The following is a 17,081-nucleotide window of genomic DNA, read 5'->3' as shown; positions in this document are numbered from 1 at the left end:
ATTAGGAACAGTTACTCTGATACATCTGTATATAAATTTTGTGCTCTGTATCTGAACACTTCGTGCTGTTTCTTTTTTGTGGATGACTTGTCACAGTCTGTACAGTTTCCTAGAATATTCAATTGTTCTGTAATGGAGGATAATCTTCACTCAACATGCAGTCGAAGTTATTACTGTTAATAGTGGCACGATGATGCATATGACTATACTGCCGCATGCTCTGATTAAACCTATTGCACCACGAACAACTGTTAATTCGCTCGAATTCCGCCGACAATATCTCGTGTAACGTGTAGTACCATAGCATAAGTCAGCAGATAAATGCTCATCAAAGCACAGAAAAGGTGAATATAATCCCCTTTAGAAGACTCTGACAGAAAAGTGGGGAATTAGCTGCCTAAAACCTCATTCCACCTTCCTGACCAAAAATTTTGGCATGCGAACATATTCGCGCTCTTTTAACATATAGTATTCTTAATCCTTTCATCCAGTCTGTGTTTGTAGTTAAGCCTTAGAACTCCAGCATCGCCCTCTCACCGCCACTGTCTATATACGTCTCTCTCTCTCACCTTCTCATTCTTCTCCCACTGCCTTACAGTTTTGTTCCATTGCCATTGTCTCCTCTCTCACTTACTATGTCTCCTTACGCCTTTATTTGGCACTCACACTCAGTACCTTGGCAGCTCAACAATTCTGGGGCGTACAACTTATAATTGCCCTGTACCCATGTGTTTAAAATTTCGGTACAAATTCGCTCTCTCCTTTATCTACATGCTGAATGTTCACCGGTCAGGTGGGAGGGTGCAGAAACCTCCATCTCTCCCCCTCCCCCGCCCCCACCGACTGGAAGTCTGTGTGTGGTGTCCACCCATCTGTATTTTTCATTTGTAATGTCTCTTCTCTCTTTTCCTTCAGCTGCTTATATCTCCATGCATCTCTCTTTCTTTTTTATTGCCACTGTCTCTCACTGACCATCAGTACCTCCTCTCTCTTTAGCTCCCACTGCTATTCTACATCTATTTATACATCATACTCCGAAAACTACCTAATGGTTGTGGCGAAGGGTGCGTTTTGAACCATTGAGTCCTCCACCCCTGTTCCACTCGCGAGCAGTGCATGGAAACAATGATTGTCGGTAAGTCTCTGAATCGGCTCTTAATTCTCGAATTTTCTCCTCATGATCATTTCTGGAGACGTATGAACGGAGAAGTAATATGTTGTCCGACTCTTCCCGGAAAGTGCTCTCTCGAAATTTCAACAGTAAATCTCTCCGTGATACACAACGCCTCTCTTGTAACGTCTGCGAGTGGAGATTGTTAAGCATCTCCGTAACGCTCTCGTGCCGACTAAACGATCCCGTGACGAAACGTGCCGCTCTTCATTGGATCTTCTCTACCTCTTCCATCAGTGCTATCTGGTGGGGATCCTAGATAGATGAACAATACTCAAAAATGGGTCAATCGAGCGCCTTATGAGCCACTTCCTTCGTGGATGAGTTACATTTCCTTAACATTGTTCCGATGAATCTGAGTCTGGCTTCTGCTTTTCCCACTATTTGTTTTATATGCTCATCCACTTAAGGTCGCTCCGGATAGGTACTTCTAGATATTTTTTCCTTCATCCATCTCTTTCTCTTTGAATGACATTTTCTCTCCCGATCACCACCGTTTTCTCTCCCTTTATCTCCCACTGGCACTGCCTCCTCTCTCTTGCACCGTCAGTCTCTCTTTTTTCCTCTCTACCAGCACAAAAAGCGCGAATATGTTCGCATGCCAAAATTTTTGGTGTGAGAGACGAAATAAGTGTTGAGACGGCTGGTTCGCAAATTTTCTGTCGGAGGAACATATTCGCCTTTTTGTGCTCCGACAGGAACATTCTTCCGCTGGTTCGCTTCTTTTCCCTGCTACACCAGTGTACGCAGCTGGTCTAAAACGAGTACTACAGGTCAGTGAAGTTTTGACGGATAACTTACTTATTCTTTGACACGTATATGTACTTTAAGACAGAAAACAAGAAATAAGTACCCATAATACAAGGTGAACACACAATCATTTGTTTTACGTTTTTCCTCGATACTTTGCTCACTGATCGTAATTCATCGAAAACGACCAGCTTATGATTTGCATCGTAAAAGAGTAAAAATGTTGTAGAAATAGTTTACTGAATTTCAGCTCTTTACAGTTTTATACAATTTTTGGCTATCATTTTATTTTCAGGGATGTTAAGACCTTTTTTAGCCTATTTCTGCTTCTGAAGTACCACTCTGGACCTATTTGTATAGGCCTGAAGTGCCCGTTGTACAGAGACAGTGCGTAATAAAGTTTTATTGGTGGAAAAGTGCTGACTAAGAACTGTTTGGTGACCCCGGAACCCGTCGATGACCTTAGAACCCATGTCATGTGTCCACAATGTCAGTTAAAAGTACCTTTACGCTGCAGAGCGACTATTACAAGCATGAAACTTACTGGCAGATTAAAACTGTGTGCCGGACCAAGACTCTAACTCAAGGATCTTCGCCTTTCGTGGGCAAGTGCCCTGCGCTCCCTTGTCACAGCTTTACTTCCTCCAGTACCTCGTCCCCTATCTTCCTAGTCGGTCCGAACACAGTTTTAATCTGTCACGAAGCTTCATATCAGGGCACACTCAGTTGCAGTGCGAAAATTTCATTCTGTTACGTGCATATCGAACTGCATATGTACGACAACTTTGAACCTCTGGATCCTGGTATCGGCTATTGATAAAGAAAAAGTTTCAAAGTTCCCCGAGAATATCGTCTTAAGAACACGTGGTAAAATTTTCGAGGATCTGCGATGAATAGAAACTGCAAAAGTGGCCATTCCCACAATTCGTTGTTTTCGTACCAAAAAAATAGTGTTTTTTAGCCGTTTTACCAGCAACCGCAGATGAAGAAAGCGTGCTTTTATAAGCCACTTAAGGTCCACCCTAGACCACACCTAATGCAGTTCTTCCGATGGATATATAAATAGTCACTAAGGCGAGGACTTTGCAAAATAGTTAATCGCCTATTTCTGTCATGAACATATCCCGAGATATGACCCTCAGAAAATGACATTTTCGCAACTGGCTTTTCGGGACCCACTGGTAACTTGCACTGGCCGACTGAATTTGTGAAGATATGTTTAGTGTTTAATAATAAACTATATCTGTGCTATATTTCATCCCAATGAGTATTTTTGTGTATCTCCGATACTCCCAGAATTGCGTAGTGTTTAAATCATGTCAAACATTCTTTAAAATAACAATAAAATATATTTGGACATGGGATCCAGCCAAACATCTTGCTCCGGGGCCCAGTTATGGCTCCGAGAGGCCCTGTCTACGGGCGAAGTCGTTTTCAGTGAGGGAGTGTGGTCCGATTAAACACCCGAGGGTGTCAGTGATACAGTTTTGGCTGTGAATACATTTGTTTTCAGGATTCGTACAATGCAAATAGCTTCTTCGTGGTGTAGACCGAAGGCGACAGAGTGGCACACGCGGCTGGCAGTTGCAGTCTTGTCCAGCTCAACGGCGTCTATGTTGCGTGTCGGAGGTCGGAAAACCACACCTTCAGCAGGGGCGTCGTCGTGCATGATGAGGTCCGAGGGCGTTGCCCACCCAGCTGGGACGCCAGCAGCGTGGCGTCCTGCTTTATTGAGACACTCTCGAAGACACAGGAGTTCGTGTCCACGAAACCGACCAACAATTCTGCACGGGGCGATAGTAGCCTTGTAGAAGTGTGCCCTGGCCTCCTAACAAGAGATGGCCAAAACTCCGGTAGCAGCTCACACAGCACGAATGTGCCTCTCCCAGTCAATGTGTGTGGCTGCCAGCTAGCAAGTCATCCTCAATCTCCTCGCAACGGGATGTTCGTTGAAGACGCTCAAATCTTCATATCAGTGGCAGCAAGGTAGGCAGCAAGTTAGGCAGCAAGGTAGGCAGCAGCGACATTCAACGTCAGTGGAGCGCCGCAGGTTGTCTGGTATCCCGTAGTTGAAATCACCAGATGAATATTAGGCTGTAAATCACGGAACAGCTCACTCATACCGAGTGACGAGTGACTGCTCATAACTGAATCGAACAGAATAGGATGTTTGCTTCAGAAGTCCCAATATTTATACTGATTGGCTCATCACGAAGACGCTATTGTGTTGCGCTCAAGAGCGAATTTAGCCCCCTTTTTTCTTAGCTTGTCGGCACTTTACACCGAACTGCAGTGTTCCAGCTGGAGCTTTCAGTTTTTCAGCTTGGCGCCTTCTGTCATGTCAGCAGGTTGAAAGTCTTCCTTGCTTGTCATTTACGTGATGTTACAGCACATTGCAGTGTTACCAGAACGACATTAGGTTGGGTTGGGTTGTTTGGGGGAGGAGACCGGACAGCGAGGTCATCAGTCTCATCGGATTAGGGAAGGATATAAAAGAAAATGGGTCGTGCCCCTTCCAATGGAACCATCCCGGCATTTGCCTGGAGCGACATAGGGAAATCACGGAAAACCTAAATCAGGATGGCCGTACGCGGGATTGAACCGCCGTCCTTCCGAATGCGAGTCCAGTGTGCCAACCACTGTGCCATCTCGCTCGGTACGACGTTAGGATGTGATCACTTTGCTGTGGTCACGCTCTGCACTGTCTCTTCAAATGTGGTGTGCAATGGCTCAGTTGTGTGCCTCACTGTTGTTACACTGACTGTCATTCCTGGATGAATTCTGATTCTGGCACAGGAGAAACGACTGCTTTAGTGCTTCTGCGTATTGTGCGTTGTCTTGGCCCAAATCTGTAGTTGATGGGGAAAAAAATTAAAAATTTTTACGTTCTGTCAGAATTCCTTTCTGCTGTTCAACACTACACACAGTCACTGAAGCAGTATATCTCCCATGCTCCATACAGGAGTAGAATAGGAAGAAACCCAAATATGTTGTACCATGCAATGAACATCAAAGCGCTTTGCAGAGTGTATAAGTAGAAATTCCTTCAATGCGTGACATCAGACAGTACATAAAACTGGGCCAAAAGTAATGTTAGTTTGTATGTTTTGTGGACAGTTGTTATATTTGCTTCATGAATGGGTATTCTTTTATTTGCATTGCATGTTAATTTCAGTTTCATACATATTTACATTTCGTATTGTGGAATCGTGATGCAGTGGTGACGTTGAACAACGTACTGTTGCAAGTGTAGAGTTGCACGAACAACCCACGTGGTGTAACGGAAGGGCGTTGCTTATATAACTAGGTGATTCACTGATAACTGACATTAAGAAACCATTTTAAATAACCGGAAAAGGAAACATTTGCAAACTTCCATATCCTGTGCGTCGCCATTGTAAATTACCTTAAAAGAAAGAAATTTTGTTATTGTAAAGGAGACAGTGTAGAAAAGAAAGATCATGTTCGACTTTTTTCTGCTGTACTTCAATTTAAAGTGGTTAACAGTGTGGAAACAAATGAGAAACCGAACAACTGAAAAGAGTGCAGCGATGCGAAATAATACTAGGTCATAGCTATTTCATGACAATGGCTCATTTTATTTTATTTCTAGTTCCATGAAGAAATGACGTAAATGTTGTCACATGCAAATATTCTTCTTTAAATACACCGCACGAGTTTACAACTAGATTCATACATCAATAATTTCATTAACAGCATTATATAAATGCTCATCTAATATGGTAATAGCTATTACGAACATTTACCGCGCAATATGTAATTCGGTAAATCATAATCAAACTCTGAAGATATCACGCCAATAACACTTTCCGGTACAGTCCTTCCCATGTTCTCAAAAATTTTGAGAAACAAGGTTCCAACAGAATACTGGTGAACCATTTTTCGGACATCCCTTTGAACAATATCTCAGTTTGGTTTCCATAAGGGCTTCTCTACTGAGAAATCAATATCTGATGTCACGAAATCAGTTGTAATAGAACTAAACAAGAAAAATTTTTAGTTGAGATTTTCCGTGATCTTCCCAAGAACGTTGGTGTATAAGTCATTAAATAAAACAGAGTGTCACATTAACAAATGATATGATCAGAATTACTATTAAATTCAGAACTTGGGAATATCAAATATGATGTGTTGCAAGGTTTTCTGGATGACCCGTTTCTGCATAAATGAGTTTCTCGGGACATTCAAAAACTGTGATGTTAACTAATGACGTTAAGACACTGATACAGAGACGGTGCATAACCATACCTGAGTCAACCAGGAGTATAATCGAATAAGCCTACAACTGGTGCACAGGTAACAGATTAACCTTTAATCTCTACAAAAATTCATAGTACGAAGATCCAAATAAATAAAAGTGACTTGCAATTACCAGAGGTAGAAATTAATGGACATATATTGGATGAGGATACCTTGGGCACCCAGATGAATAATAAACTGTGTTGGCAGCAGCAGGTGGATAAGTTCCTGAACGAGCCCAGTTCTGGCAGTCTGCTCTCAGGATTCTCTTTTACTGAATTCGCCTACAATCTGAATTGTCAGCATACTTTACACTCACTCAGTACTCCGAAATGACATAATATTCTGGGACTGTAGAGCTAAGGCAAATAAGTATTCTTTCTGCAGAAGTGTACAGTAGGACTATTATATAAAGTCGATTGGCAAATAGACTACGAATCCCTCTGTAGGGTTGAGAAAGCAGCTTTAATTCTAGAGTAAACGTCTGCATCGTTATATATCAGACAGGAAACTAGAAATCATCAAGCATTCAAAAACAAAGTGAAAAAATACCTCACTAGCCACGCATTTTGCGATTTATCGGAATATATGGAGCTGGGGATGTAAATTCAGAATAACTGTCACGTTTGTACTAAACAGATACTGACTTTTCAGTTTACAGACAAGTGATAGTCTTCTCTGTAAAATTACATAAATTATTTGTTTGAAGTACTAAATAAAAACAGCAGCTGTGCAGTATGGAAAAAAAGAAGCTGCTTTGCTCAGTGTCTTCCTAATATACATATACTAAGTAATCTGGAAGTAATTTTCAAAGTTATCAGTGCAACAAGCGGAAAACTAGTCACAATAGGACTATGTTGTAAGCATACTCTGAAGTATAATCTACGTCCCTACAAAATTAGACAGTAGTGGGTGTCTCTTAGTGTACGGTATAAAATCACTAATTCACATCCCTGCTGACTATCCTTTATGATGAGATTTACGGAACATGATGTGCGAATGAATGAATAAATGAATTTATCATAATATTTAATATGCCAGTAGTACTCGCTGATTTTTGCTTTGCAGCGTGTAGATCTTTACTGTTACCTCATAACTGCCAAGAAATTCTTGCAAAGAGTTCAAAAGAATTTTGTAATAGATGTCTTTTAATTTATTCACGTCTCCAAAAACAGTTTTGCCAAGAACTATAAGGGATTACGTATGACTATGGTTGAGTAGTGGACTTCCAAATGTCTTTATTTCTTGGAGTGTACGTTACTGGAAGACTGTGAAATTCGGTATTTTATGGAATGCCTAAGCAGTATATAGAGTACCAAAAATCATTAGGCAGATTATGAAATGCACCTTATTTAAAACTTCGCCTGGGCATTTAATAGAATGCCGGTTATGTTTAAGGCAAGGTATGAAAGAAAGATAATTTAAATATTTTGACAGTTACAAGAACCACAGACACCACTGTTGCAATTGTTTCAGCCCAGTTCTGACAATGATGGTTTTATGAACTGGGCACGAAAGAAGGAATTCTAAAGGAGTTGTATACAAGGTCACAGTTAAAAGCATGCAGGAAATCTGCCCTAAAGTCCGAATCATTCCAACGGACATTGAAGTATATCTTAGGTCAGCTGCAACTCAGCAATCTACCGCAACTGGTCATGGATTTGAGAAGTGCATCAGCAGAAATAAGTGCCAGTGTGTAAAAAGGAAAGTTATTTGAAATTTAAATTGCCGTTCCATCTCTGCTTGCTGCAATAAATAAAGCATAAAACAAGTACAGCTTCGAAGCATATAAAAATTGGAAGTTTAATGCAGTTACTGTTTATTGCATATTTGTAACAATCGTTGAAAACTGTTTTATAATTTTTTTATATCATTAATTGTTAAAAAATGTTTAAAACATATCTGCTTCAGGATAAGCCAATTTTCAGACACACACAATTACGAAAATTTTCATGTTTTAATTTAGCTTCCATTAAATATTTATAAGTTTGTAGTTTGAACATTTTATTTCATTGCAATATTAGACATTGCCTCTGCTCACTTCGCATTTTATATAACACCTAGAGATTTTATGCATTTCCGAGGAAAAGTATTAAATTAACATTAAACAATTTGCCTAAAAGTTGTAGGTAATCTATATATTGCCTAGGAATTCTACACAGTGCCATGCTTTGCTCTTACAAATCCAGTAATATAGAGGTGACTTATTTCGTGTGATATGCTCATAATACACTTTGTACAGTTTGTAACTATTTATTCGAAGCACGTAGGTGAAAAAAATGTGCTAGTGTGCCAGAGTGAATAAATGCCTTCATGAGCATCTGGGATGACTTCTTTTTGTGATGATGGTACCTGCTTTTGTATAACAAAAACTTATTTTGCCTGAGGTTTATAACCCCAGAATTTGATACATATGCTCCGTGAAATCTTAACGAGAAAACGATAATGATAAGAGTGTACAGCTACCAGTTTGAGAATGTGTAAGCGGTTTGTTACTACTTAGATTAACATGACATAAGTGTGTATTACGAGCGAATGAAGTTTTGAGGTGGGTTAATGTCAAAAAGTTTTCATACTTTTGTCTTTACCAGATCATTGCTTTATTGGCTAACTGTTTCGTAAGGGTACGAATTTACCTAGTGGTTAAATAAACTAGAAGCTCAAACTGATTAAAATTACCGCTACTGCAAGCGTTAAAGGACAGGTTGTACGTCAGCTGTATTTTTTAATATAAACCCAGTCCCATTTCAGGGCATTTCTGTTGCCAGTTTACTTAACATTTCAGAACAACCTATTTTGTCACCTGGGAGAGGCGTGGACATTCAAAACTCATTACATTAGTTCTTACTGAAAATAGAAATCCTCTGAGCTATAATTGTTGAGCAGCAAAGACGTTACCATGGTAAACATAGTACAGAGGGAAACAAACAACACGTCGAGCGGTGCCAGAATAAGGTAAGATTCTTGCTGTACTTCTGTGCCAAGCGTCGCTGTCGCACCCATCTTGCACAGATGAACAATATAGAACGATAGTTGCTAGAAATTAACTTACTCTTCTTAGGAAGAATGAAGCATTGAATAGAATCGTTTCCTTATTGTAAGCTTGAGGTAGGCAACGAGCCACGTACGATAGTTTGTTCAATACTGCGATTCTAGCAGCCAGGTTTCTGGTGACATATTATAAGACCAACTTTTCTTTCAAGTTATTCGCATGGTAACGGCAATGCTTCCCATTTATTGAACTGTTTGGAGATTGTTTCGGTTAACGACAGACAATAGACTTGGATTCAGCATGCTTAATTAATTGCGATGGAAGCATTTCTGTCAGTTATATTCTTAAAGGACAGGAATAAGAAGTTGTGAATTGAATTTGTTTGTCTCTGTACACGTCTCTACTACACTTTGCGAGAGGGAGATGCGTTTGAGACTCTTCGAAATTTCACGGGATCTCCAAACTACCACGCAGCTGGAAACCCGAGAGCTTCTTATCAAAACGTTGACATTCTGTAAATGTGAAACTTTATGTGCGAAGCTATTGTCGCTGGGTATAACGTAGCTGAAAGCTACAGTGATTTAATTGTTCAGTTTTTAAATTTTTTGTCTGTTATTCCTGTCGAAGTAAGCTTTTTGTAATAATCTTCCCAACAAAATGTTAATTTAAGTAGATCATCTGTATTTAAAGATAGGTTTACTGAACTAATTGTTCTGGCTGGCGTAATTTCTGCAGCTTTGTATCAGCAGATGCTATCAAATGGTAAAGGACGCGGGGAGTTGGGGGGGGGGGGGGGGGAGAGGGGACAATAATCGTGGCGCATTACGTGTCGCAATGGTGGCCTGCAGAGTACAAACGTAGATAGTGTTGTAGATGGTGGGTGTGCAACGGGGCTGGGAGGGTGTATTTTTCTTAAGTTAATGAGCAATTTTTTGAGAGTGATTTGGAGTAAAGAATATGTCAATATTTATAAAAGGATTTGAAAATAATGCCTCATAAGTTCTGATTTGAGCTGTAATGTCAGGCAAACAAGTAAACTTTTGACGGCCTGTCTCATCTTTCCTATGCCAACTTGTTGCGGATATCACTGTTTCAAGAACTCCAAAGATGTAAAGCGTTAGCCAGTTGCAGATTCCAACGCTGCTCAATATCCCATAATTACCTGATGGTTTTTGAAAAGCAAGTTTTCTTACAAGTATCTATGGAATTGGTGACCACAGTAGCCCACACATACGGTGTAATCTTCTCCGTGCGAATTATTTATTAGTATTTTCTGCATCATAGACACGAGACCACTGATCGTTTGAAAACTTACGTACTAATTCACAAAAATATTATAGGTGACGCTTCGTTACATATTTAGTTGAAGCCAGGCGAATGATCTAAACTTATAAAATCTCAGCAAGCCGCAGTAATGAGATTCGCTCCCACATGTAACACTTGCAGTCTCTCTCATTCCTCCTAGTCTATCTACACTCTCACCAAACTATCGACACATCACTCTACTGAGATTCCTTGCCGCCTCCCCCTCACCCCCCTCCCCCCCGCCCTCCCCCTCGTTGAAGATACACTATCTGATCAGCCCGTTGCACCACTATGCAATGCAGAGTTGACCACCAGATGTCAAGAGTGGCGGTCCTGCCGGTATAAAAGGAGTCTGTACGTAGAGAAACAGGAACGGCGGAAAGGGTCAGTCGGGAGAGCTTAGTGACTTCGAAATCGTTGAAATCATCGGCAGGAAACACTCGTGAGTGCTACCAGCAGTCCAGATAGCACGCTGACTGTGGAGGGAGTTAAAAAGAATGTGGTAATGGAAAAGAAATGAGCGTTTGGCGTCATTGGCCGGGAGGCCTCTTACGGGGCAGGTCCGGCCGCCTTGGTGCAGGTCTTATTACATTCGACGCCACAATTGGCGACCTGCGCGCCGGATGGGGATAAAATGATGATGAAGACAACACAACACCCAGTCTCTGAGCGATGAAAATCCCCGACCCACCCGGGAATCGAACCCGGGCCCGTAGGACGGCAATCCGTCACGCTGACCACTTTTTTTCGCTATTTTTCGTTGCGTTCGGTCTGGGCGGACGTCAGAAGACATCGGTTCAGGTTGATCATTGATTCCTACACTCAGCTTTTTTTTTATTACAGAGGGCGAGCAGCCCTCTGACCGAACACGTTGAGCTACCGTGCCGGCAACCACTTAGCTATCGGGGCGGAATGTGGTACAATGGTAGAGAAGCTCTTCGTAAGCCACACGTTTCTATAGTCGAAACTAAGCGACGCTTGAAGTGATGTAAAGAGCGACACCACTGGGCACTGGATGAATGGAAAGGAGTTGTTTTGAGCGATGAATCACGGTAAGCGCTCTGACAGTCAATGGAATGGTTTGGGTTTGGAGAATGCCTGGAGAACATTATCTGCATGGTGTGCAGTGCAGACATTGAAGTACAAAGGAGCTGATACTAAGGTATGGTGGTATTTTTCGTCGCTAGGTTGTGGTTTTCTTATTGCCGTTAAGAAAACGCTAACTGTGGAAGCACATGACCACATTTTACAGCGCCCTGTACTGCGTGTAGTAGAAGAACAGTTTGAAGACGATGATAATTTATATCAGCATAGCAGTGCACCCTCTCATAAAGCAGCATCTGGAGGCAATAGTTTATGGCAACAATCCTGTGATGAACTGGCCTGCCCAGAGTGCCAACCTGCACCCAGGGGAACACCTTTCAGATGAGATAGAATGCCGACTTCGCTCCAAACCCCAGCATCCAACATCACATCTCTGGCTTCGGCTCTTGAGGAAGAATGAAATGCCATTCCTCGACAGACATTCAGACTTCTCGCTGAAACCGTCCTCAGCAGACGTCAAACCGTCATAAAGACGAAGGGTGGACACACTCCATTTCCTTTTCCTTACTTTTTAGTCTTGAGTCTTTTGACATTGTCATCCTTTTCATCTCAGGGTAACACTTACAATCTACGTCCTCAATTATTTGCCGGGTGTATTCCAACCTCTTGTCTTCTTCTATAGCTTTTACCCTCTACTGCTCTCTCTAGTCCGTGGAAGTCATTCCCTGACGTCTTAATGCATTCCCATCATCCTGTCCCTTCTTCTTGTCAATGTTTTCCATATATTCCTTCCCTCACCGATTCTACGGAGAACCTCCTCATTCCTTACCTTATCAACTCACCTAACTTTCAACATTCTTCTAACACCATATGTCAAATGCTTGTATTCTCATCTGTTCCGGATTTCCCACAGTCAGTGTCTCAATGCCATACAATGATGATGATGATCATGATGAGGTCCCATACTCCGATGAGCGTAGGGGACGATGCGGGAAACCCGCACCGCCGTACTAGGCAAGGTCTTAGCGGAGGTAGTCTACCATTGCCTTCCTTCGACCGTAATGAGGATGAATACTGTGCTCCAAACATACGTTGTTAGAAATTTCTTTCTCATATTGGGACCTATATTTGATATTAGTAGACTTTTCTTGTCCAAGAATTCACTCTTTACCAGCGCTAGTCTGATTTTTATGTCCTCCTTGCTCCGTCCGTCATGAGTTATTTTGCTGCCTAGGTAGCAGAATTCCTTACCTACATCTACTTCGTGATCGCCAATTACGATGTTAAATTCCTCGCTGTTCTAATTGCTGCAACATCTCATTACTTTCGTCTTTTTTCGATTGACGCTCAATCCATATTATGTACTCATTAAACTGTTCATTTCATTCAATAGATTCTGTAATTCTTCTTCACATTCACTGACGATAGAAATATCATAATTGAATCTTAAGATTGATATCCTTTCACCTTGAGTTTTAATTCAACTCTTGAACCTTTCTTTTATTTTCGTCAGTGCTTCTTCGATGTATAGATCGAACAGCGGGGGCGAAAGACTATATGCCTGTCTTACACGCTTTTTAATGCGTGCGCTTCGTTCTTCGTCCTGCAGTATTATTGTTCCTTCTCGCCCCTTGTAGTTATTCTACAGTACCCGTCTTGCCCTAAAACGTACCCCTTCTTTTCTCAGGATTTCGAACAAATTGCATTATCTGACATTCTCGAACGTTTTTTCCAGGTCGACAAATCCTATGAACGTGTCTTTATTTTCCTTCAGTCTTGCTTACATCATCAACCGCAACGTCATAACTGATTATCATCGAAGATATCCTCAGTTTTATTTTCCATTCTTCTCTATATCATTCTTGTCAGCAACTTGGATGAACTAGCTATTAAGCTGATTGTACAATAATTCTCGCAATTGTCGGCTCGTGCAATCATGTTTTTACGAAAGTCAGATGGTAAATCGCCAGTCTCATACATTATGTACACCATCGTGTATGTACACTGCCCCCAATGATTTTAGAAATTCCGATGGAATGTTATCTATCCCTTCTGCAGTATTTGATCTTACTCCTCCAAAGCTGTTCTATACTCTGATTCTAATACTGGATCCCCTTATCCCGTTTCTCTTCCATATCGTCAGCTGTTGCTTCTTCTGTCACTTCACCAGATAAGTCGTCCCCTTCATAGCGGCCTTCTGTATGCTCTTTCCAGCCACCCACTCTCTCCTCTGCATTTAACGCTGGAATTCCCGTTGCCCTCTTAGTGTTACCGCCGTTGCTTTTGATTTCAGCGAAGGTTGTTTTGACTTTTCTATACTCTGAGCCAGTCCTTCCGGCCATAATTTCTTTTTCGATTTCTTCACATTTTTCATTTACCCCTATCACCTTAGCTTCCCCGCACTTCCTTTTTATTTCATTCTTAAGTGACCCGTATTTCTGTATTCCTGAATTTCCTTGAACATATTTGTTCTTTCTTTTTTCGTGGATCAGCTGAAGTGTTTCTTCTGTTATCCACGGTTTCTTCGCAATTGCTTTTCTTGTTCCTATGTTTATCTTTCCAACTTCTGTGATGACTCTTTTTAGAGATGCTCATTCCTCCTCAACTAAATTGCCTACTGAGCATTTCCTTATAGCCTCAGAGAACTTCAAGTGTATCTCTTCATTCCTTAGTACTTCCGTATCCCACTTCTCTGCGCATTGATTCTTCCTGATTATTCTCTTAAACTTCAGATAGTGTATATTCCTATTTTCTCAACTGACCTCCAATATATCTAATCCATTGAACGATCCCTTATTATCCAATAAACCATACTTGCTGCCTGTTCCATATTTCGTCCAAAAGCGATGGTCACGTACCCATAAAACCACTTCCATTTTTCTTTCTACCACTCAGATCCCCATGTTGATGAAAAAGGTGTGCAAAACTGTCTGTAATTACAACCCACAAAGAAACACTCCAACGTGTACAATTCGATGGAAAACGCAAACACTGAACAACCTCTACTGTTATTCTTGGAACAAGTGTACGTAAACAGTTACTCTTTGAACAAAGAAACATGTTTTTCCAACTTCTTTGCAGATAAGCCTAATAGCAGGCTAACCAGTACAATCTCACCTTTGAAATTAATGCAGTTTCAGGTGGGCAATCACAACACAACAAAAAGCGCATGTTACTGTTTTTGGGCATAGCCGGCCGGGGTAGCCGAGCGGTTCTAGGCGCTACAGTTTGGAACAGCGTGACGGCTACGGTCGCAGGTTCGAATCCTGCCTCGGGCATGGATGTGTGTACTGTCCTTAGGTTAATTAGGTTTAAGTAGTTCTAAGTTCTAGGGGACTGATGACCTCAGATGTTAAGTCGCATGGTGCTCAGAGCCATTTGAGCCATTTTGGGCATAAAACAGGAAAACAGCTGAAAGTGTTATGGAATATTTTACGTAAAGAAACCGAGACATGCTGTAGATGAGACACAGGCGTCAAATCAAGTGCTGGAAACGAAAAAAAGGAAAACACATTGATTTTCCGAGACTGCAATTTCAAAAAAACGTGATTTTTTCGCAAACACGGAAAAGCGCTGCATCAAGTTGATCATCTTTTCATTTATTTAGTTTTAAAGTGTTCAGTTTATCATAAGTTTTATTTTAAATTAAAACTGTACAAGAGCGGAAGTGTGGTTGTTGTTAGTCGAAGGTCTGGCTGAGCTTCTAACGTCCTCAGTTTTGTTTCTGTACTTCTGTCTGAATAATATGTAGTCAGCTGATATTTTCTTCTGCTGCTGTATCTGGTGTTATGCACGTCTAACTCCCTCGATGATGATTTTAGCATAACTACATTTATACATTAATTTTAACTGAAATATTTACTTCTGTTGTAACTTGAACTTTGTATACTGTTTGTAGTTTTAAATTTGTACAGAAGTCGTGATTTTAACTTTTGGAACAGTTTTATTTTATATATAATGAGATGATATACCACACATAAAGGCCTACATCTCCAGATTTCTTCATACAAGCCGGCCGGATTGGCCAAGCGGTTCTAGGCGCTTCAGTCTGGAACCGCGCGACCGCTGCGGTCGCAGATTCGAATCCTGCCTCGGGCATGGATGTGTGTGATGTCCTTAGGTTAGTTAGGTTTAAGTAGTTCTGAGTTCTAGGGGACTGATGACCTCAGAAGTTAAGTCCCATAGTGCTCAGAACCATTTGACCCATTTTTTTTCTTCATACAAGCCGTAATTTTAACTGTTGGAATTGTTTTATTTCACATATAATGACTTTCACCCCAATAAATTATGGACGCTGCACAGGGGATCTGCAAATAACTGGTTGCTCTGTAGTCATGTTACTATAAAGTAAATTTTTTTGTCTTCCTAGGTACACTTAGACGTTTTACACACTACATTTATTTTAACAGATCCAAAGACGTTCAGTGGTAATCAGTGTAAAATGTGCTACGTGAGACTGTAATAAAAGGCATTTCACTAATTCAGTTATTGCAGGTTTCTCATCTTTGATAGTATGTCAAGTCGTAATTACGGTGAAAGCAATTAGTTGGCTCCTTGACGATAATCTGTCTCTTCTTTATATGGTAGGCGTAATATATTGGTATACTTACCCTTTGTTTTTGGTTACATGTTTTAAATATGTGATACACTCCTGGAAATGGAAAAAAGAACACATTGACACCGGTGTGTCAGACCCACCATACTTGCTCCGGACACTGCGAGAGGGCTGTACAAGCAATGATCACACGCACGGCACAGCGGACACACCAGGAACCGCGGTGTTGGCCGTCGAATGGCGCTAGCTGCGCAGCATTTGTGCACCGCCGCCGTCAGTGTCAGCCAGTTTGCCGTGGCATACGTAGCTCCATCACAGTCTTTAACACTGGTAGCATGCCGCGACAGCGTGGACGTGAACCGTATGTGCAGTTGACGGACTTTGAGCGAGGGCGTATAGTGGGCATGCGGGAGGCCGGGTGGACGTACCGCCGAATTGCTCAACATGTGGGGCGTGAGGTCTCCACAGTACATCGATGTTGTCGCCAGTGGTCGGCGGAAGGTGCACGTGCCCGTCGACCCGGGACCGGACCGCAGCGACGCACGGATGCACGCCAAGACCGTAGGATCCTACGCAGTGCCGTAGGGGACCGCACCGCCACTTCCCAGCAAATTAGGGACACTGTTGGTCCTGGGGTATCGGCGAGGATCATTCGCAACCGTCTCCATGAAGCTGGGCTACGGTCCCGCACACCGTTAGGCCGTCTTCCGCTCACGCCCCAACATCGTGCAGCCCGCCTCCAGTGGTGTCGCGACAGGCGTGAATGGAGGTACGAATGGAGACGTGTCGTCTTCAGCGATGAGAGTCGCTTCTGCCTTGGTGCCAATGATGGTCGTATGCGTGTTTGGCGCCGTGCAGGTGAGGGCCACAATCAGGACTGCATACGACCGAGGCACACAGGGCCAACACCCGGCATCATGGTGTGGGGAGCGATCTCCTACACTGGCCGTACACCACTGGTGATCGTCGAGGGGACATTGAATAGTGCACGGTACATCCAAACC

Source organism: Schistocerca americana, chromosome 4 (assembly GCF_021461395.2).
Source record: "Schistocerca americana isolate TAMUIC-IGC-003095 chromosome 4, iqSchAmer2.1, whole genome shotgun sequence".
Classification (NCBI taxonomy): Eukaryota; Metazoa; Arthropoda; class Insecta; order Orthoptera; family Acrididae; genus Schistocerca; species Schistocerca americana.
The sequence above is the reverse complement of the archived record's forward strand: the minus strand, read 5'-3'. Positions refer to the sequence as shown.